General features: G+C 40.8%; 1 pseudogene; it reads left to right on the top strand.

Moving 5' to 3' along the window:
• Window positions 1-8,023: 8,023 nt before the first annotated feature.
• On the top strand, window positions 8,024-8,962 carry LOC105941843 (olfactory receptor 5B21-like; annotated as a pseudogene).
• Window positions 8,963-10,505: the final 1,543 nt, after the last annotated feature.

Here is a 10,505-nt window from a genome sequence, read left to right on the forward strand (position 1 = left end):
TAAAGGTAGATCCAGCCCAAAACTGGATTGACCGTGATGTCAAAGATCATTGTGTGGTTAACCACACCTGGCAGTGGGCAGTGGCAGTAACCATGGTATCTCTAAAAATACAACTTAAAATATGAAATTTTTAAGAATTTGAAGAGGGCAACCAAAGGGCAACAAACACTATGCTTATGTGTCTGTCTGTGCAGCTGTACCTTCACCATTGTGGCGTGTCCTTGAGAACACAGCTGGAGTGGAATGGACTAGTTAAGGCCATGGCTTGAGGAGACAATGAGAAATGAGGTGAACTTCTGTTGATCACTTTGGAGGCTAGAAGGGAGAATACTGGTACGGCACAGAAATATATTGGGGCTGGAAAGCAACGCTGAAATTTTGGGGGAGAAAGGGATGGTAACTAAGGCATGACTTTGGACAAATAAGGTAGCAGTGCTTAAGGCTGGGTGCTGGGTGAGGAAGTAACTGTGGAAGATGTGGGGAAACTGTGCTGCTTCCTCTCCCCACCCCTCCAAAAGAGAGGGGAGATGTTCTGAGATGGTAAAGTGGAAGAGGACAGGATGGGTTTGGATGGAGAGAGCGAAGTGAACATTAGACAGCCTTGATCTTCATCTAGGTGAGGGAGATAACAGCGACAGAGCACAGACAGACAAGCATTGTTCAGTCAGCAGATCAATGCATAGAAGTCAATGAGAGGTCATAGGGTTTCTGCTGTGTCACTAGTCAGCTGTGTGACTTGGAGACTGCTTCATTTCTTCTAGTGTCACTTTTTGACTAAATTGGCTATTTATATTAATCGCACTGGGCTTAGCATTCTAAATACATTCACTAAAGCCATCAATTCTCTCAGCAACTCAGACTGAGAGAGAGAAGGCTGGAGATGTTGAGTGCCTTCTAGAGCTGGAACTTGAGCCTGTGCATCCGGTTCTAAAATTTTAAATTAAATTTTAAATTTTAAATTTAAATTTTAAAATTTTAATTATCACCTATGGACTGCCGTACCTTCTGTGGCTTATCACCTAGCTGATAATGTTCCAAGAGATGTGATCATAAAATTAAGTCTTTAGACAGACTTGTAGCTTCTTAGTATTTTTCATAATGTCACATCATTACTCTTCTGTGAAGCTAGTAGTTCATGCTACAGGGAACACGAAAACTCCCTCTTCAAGTCTTGGGCTGGGAATAGCACATGGCATGAAAAGCCCGAAATGGCCTCCAGGTGGCAGCATTGACTCAAAGATAAATCGGTGGACACATTGGTCCTTGGTCTGGAGCTAATCCTTTTTTTCCTGTTTGAAAATGAAGAGTAAACTTGAACTTGTGATGAAGCTAAATGGTGCAAGAGCCAAAAGAGTCATTGCTCCCCCAAGAACTAAAAGCTCTGATAGAGGAAAGGAAGATGTATTCAATGTCATGAGGATCATGAGATTCAGAGATTAATGACTTACTTGTATCATACATTTAATAAGTGCAGATCCAAGCCTCTCCAGGGTAAGAACCCAGGATCATTTGTGATATTAATAGGCTTCAGTTTAGGTTATTTAAATTTTTAGAATATAAAATCCCATTGAAAGACAGCATCGAGGTCCGGTGTGGCCTGGGAAGACAGTCGAGGATGGCCCAAAGCCTTGGGACCCTGTACCTGAATTAAAGACGTGGAAGAGGCCTGCTGGCTCCTGGCTCCTGGCTTTGGATTGGCTCAACTCTGGCCATTGTGGCCACTTGGGGAGTGAATCATCGGATGGAAGATCTTCCTCTCCGTCTCTACTCCTCTCTGTACATCTGACTTTCCAATAATAATAATAATAATAATAAAAGAAAGATGGCATCGAACTACCTTATCTGCTTGGCGTTCAGATGACATTGTCTCAGTTGTTCTGGTGGTGAGGCTACAGGTGAAAATCTCTCCCCTCATCTTTTTCTCCTACCAATTCTCTTCCTTTTCTTCCTCTTTTTTCCCCTTCGCTTCATTTTTCTTCTTTTATCTTCTTTATTTGTTTCACTGGTCCCTATAATGATTAAATCAAACAGCAAGGATCAAATAAAATAGCAAGTCTTCAGATTTAGACATATGAATCAGGTGACTGGAGACTAAAAACTCTGAGGTTGGTGTAGAAATATCCTCAAGGTAGCCTGGCTACCTCCTATTTCTTTTTACTTTCAAAAATTTTAATTTTATTGTAATAGTTATTTTTTTGCATAACAGGATAGAATAAGCTTCACTTTTGCAACGGACTGTCCTGGAACACACAGTTGTGAAGACCTGGCAGAAATAGCACTCTACTATGTTTTGAGAGCATTTCTGTTTTCTGCATTGATTCCCCAAAGCAACACAACATTAAGCATATGGTTTTGAATCAGACAGACTCAACAATTTCCTTACTTTCTACATCCAGAAGATGCTCCAAGGTTATCTCATATATTCCCAATTCCAGTCCTAAAATTATGTATTGCTCCAAAGACTCTTAATTCATTCTCTTTGACAAAAGTTCTGGTACTTAATGTATACCATGTAGGTTTAATATTGGTAAAACTGGAAAGAGAATAACTTTTTTTATATAACGTTCGGATGACATTGATAAAAATAGCACACACATGTAGCAAAGGCCGGGAAACAGCACACTCACTACGTGTTGATTCGGAAGAGCAGGTTCCAGAATGCTTTACTTCTGCTAAACTCCATGTTAGAACTCATCTGAAGCCAGTTAATGGGGAAAACATTGCAGGAAGTGTTTTGAGTCACAGAGCTGTTTGAAACTCGGATTCCAAAATGGGCTTCTGATACATGTTGCTGTCTATAATCTGATATTTAAAATTTCTTCCCATTGAATCCTAGAGATGACTCCATAGATAAGACTTTTTCATGAGTTGAGTGTAGAACAGCTAGACCCTTAAGTGCTTTTGAAGGAAAGCATCTTTTGTGGACTTTCTCTTCAAGAATCTGAGCTGCTGACTGGAAGAACCAGGGTTTTCTATTGATCTGTGAGGATTTTTTTTAACATTTATTTTTATTGGAAAGGCAGATATACAGTGAGAAGGAAATACATAGGAAAATCTTCCATCTGCTGGTTCACCCCCCAGGCGGCCCCAATGACTGATGATGAGCTGATCCGAAACCAGGAGCCAGGAGCTTCTTCTAGGTCTTCCATGTGGGTGCAGGGTCTCAAAGCTTTGGGCCGTCCTCAACTGCTTTCCCAGGCTGCAAGCAGGGAGCTGGAAGGGAAATGGAGTAGCCAGGACACAAACTAGGGCCCATATAGGATCCCAGCACACTCAAGGCAAGGATTTCAACACTGGGATATAGGAGAGGATTTTTAAGCTTTCTTTGCACTTCTCAGCAATGGTTCAGTTTCCTCTTGGAAGCCTGGTTTGATTGCTTGTTTACATCTTGTAGAAACCCGGGTTGGGGCTGAGCCTTTAGAAAAGCTCCCTCCAGAGGACCTGAACAAACATAGGTACCGGCTTGAGCCCTCACACAGAGCCTAATACGACTCACAGAGGATCTCATGCGAACTCTAACAGCAGCTCAACTGCCTACATCACTCACCAACTTCAGGAAACCTTCTATTATTTGAAACCAGGGGTCCTCAGAGATCAAACGGCTTTCCTGCTTTTCTTTATAGACTTCAAAAAAGTCTGATAGTGGAAGGCAGTTTTGAACTGAGAGCTCGCAAGTCTCAAAGGACATAGATATGTTTTTCCTGACTTTTGTTTTAGTGTGGCATTCTTCTCCACGCTGGGTACCAGGAAAAGGAACTCAGAAATGAGTTTATAAAAAAGGGCAAGGGATTCTATCATTTGCCCTCAGCACCTCTGCCACATCTCACCAAATCCCTGTCAATAATTCCTACTCCCCTTTACTCAGGTAGAAGCAAAGTCATCGCTAGATGGGATGTTGCTACCAACTGTTCATACAGACTGGGAAACACTCTAAAGAGACAAATAAATCACCTTGTATTGAGTACCCACTAGAGATTATACATTGTCTGAATTTCCCTATATTTTCCTTCTCTCTCTCTCTCTCTGCCAGGGAAACTGGTTTGCCTACAATCCCAAAGCAAGACTGCATCAAAGCCGTTATTCTTTTTTTGTTTTTTTTAAAGATTTGTTTATTTTGTTACAAAGTCAGATATACAGAGAAGAGGAGAGACAGAGAGGAAGATCTTCTATCCGATGATTCACTCCCCAAGTGAGCCGCAATGGGCCCGTGCTGCACCGATCCGATGCCGGGAACCTGGAACCTCGTCCGGGTCTCCCACGCGGGTTCAGGGTCCCAATGCATTGGGCCGTCCTCAACTGCTTTCCCAGGCCACAAGCAGGGAGCTGGATGGGAAGTGGAGCTGCCGGGATTAGAACCGGCGCCCATATGGGATCCCGGGGCGTTCAAGGCGAGGACTTAGCCGCTAGGCCACGCCGCCGGGCCCATCAAAGCTGTTATTCTAAACCAACTGCTGAGATTCTAATTCATGCATTCAGCCAACATATATTTGAATCTACTGTGCACCTGTGACTACACTAGGAGGAGACAATGATGCACAGAATGCTGACAGACAAAATACACCTTCGCTCTTCTTTCATGAGATGCAGTCCAACCTTCACCCTACTGTGAGTTTTCTTTGCAGCTCCCCAGTTGAGCTGAGATGGTTGGGAATGACTCTCCAAACTCCTTCAGAAACAAATTTTTTAAAAAGTTTTTTGTTTTCAGACTATCTTGATGGCCTAAAGTACTCCTTCTCTCTTTGTAAAAATAACAACAAAAATGATCCTTTAGTTTTTTTTAATGGCCTTTCTGTTTCCAACAGACATCACTTTCCTTAGAAATTCCCCAAATATTTTTTCCCTTTCAAAGCTCCTACCAATTTTTTTTAAGGTCATGCAAAATGCTTAGTTTTGCAGGAATTGGGCTGGAATAGACAGAGCAGTGGGTGCAGGATTTAGATCCCAAGTTTATGACCCTTTAGGGATGGTGCCATGTGAGCAAATCTTGTCTTTTTACTGGTTCCAGGATGCTCCTTGCTGCTCTGAGTCAAGCACATTCATTAACTGTGACTCCAATGGATGAGCCAAGGGCTGCCAGTTAAGGACAACATGGAAGGTGCCTCAAATATTAACTGCTGAGAGAAGGAGGCAGCTGTCTGGGCAGTTCTGTACAGGAGAATGTAACAGCTTTTATGGAAAGAGACAGCTTGGGTGGTCAGAATTAGCTGAGAAAATTGATCACATGAGTGTTTGAGAAGATGTTTTGGTAAAGAATTCTCGATGTGCCCTCAGTGAGATGAGTTCCACCTTTGCACTTTTCAGTTTTTAAAATGCTTTCTCCTCACTTGTGTTAATAAGATGAGGTTGATTGATTGTATGGGAGGATAAAAAGTTATTTTGTGAAGGGATCATAGTCCTTCAAGCAGTTACCGTCATGGACTGCCTCCATCAAAGCAGCTGTCGTGATGGGGTGCTGAGCCTTGAACTAGTCACTAGTTTCTTTAAATACAGATCTAACTATAATCTGCTTGTCAGATCATTCAATCGTTCAATGAAGATGTGCATGCAGAAACGTTTTGTAGACTCTAGACTCACTGCTTTATTTTTTCCTCTATGAACCCCACACCAGCGGTTTTCACATAGGAAGAATGTTAGCCCTGGGGTCGATTTGAGACATCTGTGTGCATTTTCAGTTGTCACACAGTGGTGGTGAGCAGTTGGGTTTCTCAGATCTAGTGGGTGGACATAAGGGAAGCTGTGAAATATTTTACAGAGCAGCTGCTTTGCAACAAGGGCTGTCTAGTTGTGCAGAAGCGGGGGGGATCTGGCTCTGGAAGACCGCACAGATTTTACAGTTCGGTAATTGTGCAACCTCAAAGGGCATCCCAGAGCTCAGCTGCTTAATCTGTAAGGTCAGGACACTGCTTTTCATGGATTACAAGATATCGTGTCTGCTCAGTTTTAACACGTCAAAAGTCAAAAGAAAAAAAAAGCCCGAATGGCTGTATGAATGTCATTCCAAGTGCTGCTGGGTAGAAAGCTAATGAGTTGATTACTGGATGAAAATATCTGAGCAAGTGGAAAAGCCTGAGAAATAGAAGCTTCTAGGAATTCATTCGAAGGGAAAAGGGTCAGCATCAGACATCTACAGGAGTACTCACTGGAACATTCCTTGTTAAGGTGAGAAACTAGAAGCTTTGGATTGGAATCGTATCACACTCCTGTCCAATGCTGTGTCCTTAGTGGGCTCAGCCAGTTCTTGGGAAACCAGCTACACTACCGGGGAGGCAACGCTCACCCAAAAGGGCAAGCCTGGCCACCTCCTTTTTTTGTGTTATAAAAAAGAACTTCTCGCCAGTTGGGTAAACATCATGACACTGTGAGTTAAGGTAGGGTCAAGCAGAACGAGATGTTTTTGGCTCTCTTGTCCCAGTTTTTCCCTTTGTCTCCCCATCACAATTTTCTTTCTTCCTTCTCCTGAGCCTGCTGTGCTACTAGGGACTGGAAAACACCATGAAGCCCCAAGCTGAAGAAAAAAAACTAAGTGAAGTAGGGGAGAACGGGTGTGCTAAAATTAGGACATGAGCCTTTATCCAGGCCTGGTCATCTCCAAGCTCATTGTTACCTCCAAATAGTTTTCATACCACTCTTCTAAGGTAATATTTTGGCAGGAAGTGTGGACCCAGCTAGACAAGAGAACAATAGATTGTTTGTGGTAGAATTAAATGGCATGGAAAAATATTTAAATACTTTGCTATTAATGTTCTATTCAATGAACCAAGTGTTTATTTATGTGTACAAGAGGCCAGTAGGCCAGAGGAGTTACAAACAGCCACTGCCCTAAGGAGCTTAGAGCTAGTTTAAGGGCTGGATGGTTTCCTAGCCAATTGTGATAACCAAGCAAAGAAGGGAGGTGTTGTTAATTGTGCGCAGGATCAACCATAAAGACTGCTGAGAGGTACATCGCATATACATATATATGAGAGAATTAAATACATATGAACTTAGATAAAAAACTTGTATTTCTTTATGAAATGTATATTTATAATTATATATCCAATACTCCGTTTTGAGTGAACTACTATTAAATGATAAATTCCTAAAGACATTAAATATTGCTTTCTAGAACTCTAGACTTATTATCAAACAAATTAGTTTTAATTTCACTTTCCATATTTACCAGTTGTGTGACTATAGTCAATGGTTATTTGGCTATTATTTTATAAAGGTATAATAACAATATAATAATTTAATAATAACATCACATAATAAAATAACATAGTAATAATGTTACTCAAATTTAGGAGCAGATAATAGCCAGGAAAAGACTGCATGTGAAATAAACTAGAAATAATCTAATGTGAGAAACACGAGGCATTGAAAATGGAGTATGATTTTTGTCATATTTTCAGTTCCTGTTGTGCAAAATGGGGATAAGAATGGGATCAGTCCCAAAGTGTTGGTGTAAGAATTAAATAAGTTCAGTGGAAGTAAAGTGCACAGAACAATGCCTGGTATATTATACACTACTAGGATTTCTATCTGTTTAATTGTATGTGCATGGAAAATTCCAGGAATTCTCTAGTGAGGCTGTGCTCTTGGATGCGAAACGAGAAAGACAGGAAATGATAGATGTATACTTCTTTGCTACTGAGTCATTTGGTTTTCATTCTTAAAAATTTAATAATCAAGGCCTTTAAAATGATACATATCTGCATTGTAATGGTGTTTCTCTAATACAAAGGAAGAATTAAATTTCTGAGTAAACGGATTTTGGATTCAGAAATATGAATGGGCGAACTTTGATTTTGGTACCTACTAATTAGAATCTCTTGCTCAATATTAAGCTCCCTGGGCATTAAATTTTTTATGTGTAAAATAGGCACAATATCACTTGTTTCATTGGATTAATTTCTGTTTTATAACTGGAAGGTCTCATGTGTGACTTACATAGAATACATTATCTATCACATTCTCTAATACATTATATATTCACCACCTCTTTCATTTGAGTTTTATTAACTCCTTTCCTTAGTTGTCTTCAATGGGGAACAGCACAGAGGTGACAGAGTTCATTCTCTTGGGATTAACAGGTGACCCTAATGTTTAGATTCCTTTTCTGCTATTTTTGTTCATCTACCTCATCACTCTGGTTGGGAATGGGGGAAAATGGTGATCATCCTCTCTGACTCCCAGCTCCATTCTCCAATGTACTTCTTCTGCAGTAGCTTGTCTTCTGTGGATCCGGGCTTCTCATCAACTGTAGCTGCCAAGATAGTGGCCGCACTGCACTCAGGGGACAAGGTCATCTGCAATGGTTGTGCAGCTCAGCTCTTCTTCTTTGTGGGCTTTGCCACTGTAGAATGTGACCCCCTTGCCCCCACGGCCTAGGACCACCACACAGTGGTGTTTAGGCCTCTTCACTAGAGCACCACCATGACAGCAAGCGTATGTGCTCTCCTAACATTGGTTTTTATGTCTGTGGTTTTGTCAATCTCTATCCATGTTGCAGGCTCCTTCGGACTTTCCTTTTGTGGTCCCAATGAGATTAATCATTTTTTTTTTCTGTGACATTCCACCTCTCTTGGCTCTCTCATGTTCCAACACACATCAGCAAGTTGGTTGTCTTCTTTGCGGTAAGCTTCAATGTCTTGTTCACACTCCTGGTCATCCTTATCTCTTACCTCTTTTTATATGTCATCATCCAGAAAATGCATTCCACTGCAGGATGGAAGAATGCCCTTTCTACCTGTGCATTCCACTGCACTGAAATTTCCATCTTCTACGGCACAAGCATCTTCATGTGCTTGAGCCCAGCTCTGACTAGTCCAAGGACACAGACAGAGCAGCATCTGTGTTTGCCACTGTGGTGATTCCCATGTTCAACGCTTCGATCTACAGTCTTAGGAACAAAGAAGTGAAAAGTGCATTCTGGAAATTGCTCAACAAACTTTTCCTCCAGTGTTTAAGTGTGAGTAGGTAGTAGGCAGATTGCTAAGGCATAAACCTTTTCTCAGACCTAGACGCTGTTATGACTTTGAGGTTCTGCAGATTTCAGTTCTTCTCCAATTGCAGTTGGGTATTTGTGCTTTTAGGGAGAAGCTGTGAAATGTCTTAGGAAGAAGAGCTGTTTATTGAACCACATAGCACATACAAACCCTTCTTGTCTTCATTTTCCATTGTGGTTTAAGGCAGATGGCTGCAGTACATAACCAAATGTGTTGAATTTCTGCCTTTCTGCTTCCAAAGTTTCCATTTGCTATTACATTTGGTGAAAGAGTCACATCTTCGTTTATAATATTTATCAACTGCAGTTTATACTATTACATATTGCATTTCTTTGGTCCATGAGTTTGAAAAGCAAACATTTCTAACATATATCTGAGCACTTTTAATAATTCAGATTCAGAGAAGGTTGTGACTTAAAGGTCAAGAAACTTCAGAGTCAGGTGAGCTGGGGTTGAATCTTTCCAATGTCCTAGGCTCTCATCTGTACTCCCATTCAATCGACATGACTTTTTTATTTTCCTGAACCTTCATTAATGTGCAAGGACATATTCTGAAGAGAATAATAGGCTACTTTGTACCCAGAAGCATAAGGTTTTAGTAGACACATGGCTTACACTTGAACCTGAATAAACATACCACTCTCTAGAGGATCTGCATTCTTCTCTGTGCTTCTCGTCTCCGTCTAACAAAATTACCAAAGCTTTCAGAACATTTGGAGGGAAAAAAACACCCTCACATGTCTTCTGCATTAAATATCGAGTTTCTCAGCACCCTTAAGTTCAGCGAATCTACGATGAGGTTGCGTAATAGCTTTCTGGGCCTGCTTTGCTTGTACTTCTTCAGTTCATTTCTGGGTCCCCGTTGCTTTCTGGTTTTTCTGTAACTAGATGTTCCAGAATTAAAACAAAACAAACCAAAACCAAAAAAACCAAGCAAACCAAAAACCTGCCTGGAAAGTTACTGATTAAAGTAGGAATAGCACAATGACCCAGAGTGCAGGTTGCCTTCGGGTCTCTCGGCATGTGGCAGATGATGCCCGATGGGAAGGAAGTGGTGGTTAATTTTTTGTCCCACGTATGACTTTCTGATGATGTTTACAGCTGCCTTTGATCTCTTTCACCATTTAATTCGAGATTTAAAGATAACAAACAAAGACCCCAAACCAACTAAATCCATATTTTTACTTTAAATGTGAAACTCACAATTCTTTACTGGCTAAATCATGTGGCCTTGATAAAACAATTATCACATGGTTTCCCTAATCTGTGGTAACAAATACCCAGAGCACAGAAATGTAACCCCCAGGAGCAAGATGGACATTTTGAGAACTGATTATCACTTACAAGCTTCTGTGTATAATTCTTGAGGAATAGCAATTTTTTTCTACTAGCTAATTGTTTAATTTTTTTTAACCTAATGAGGTATAAGCTTGTGATTGTGGCTGAAATTATGTCATCAAAAAATTTTTTTTTAATTAAAAAAATAAAGAATTGAAGTAGGAAGAGTTTGGGTGGGAA

Source organism: Ochotona princeps, chromosome 4 (genome assembly GCF_030435755.1).
Source record: "Ochotona princeps isolate mOchPri1 chromosome 4, mOchPri1.hap1, whole genome shotgun sequence".
Taxonomy (NCBI): Eukaryota; Metazoa; Chordata; class Mammalia; order Lagomorpha; family Ochotonidae; genus Ochotona; species Ochotona princeps.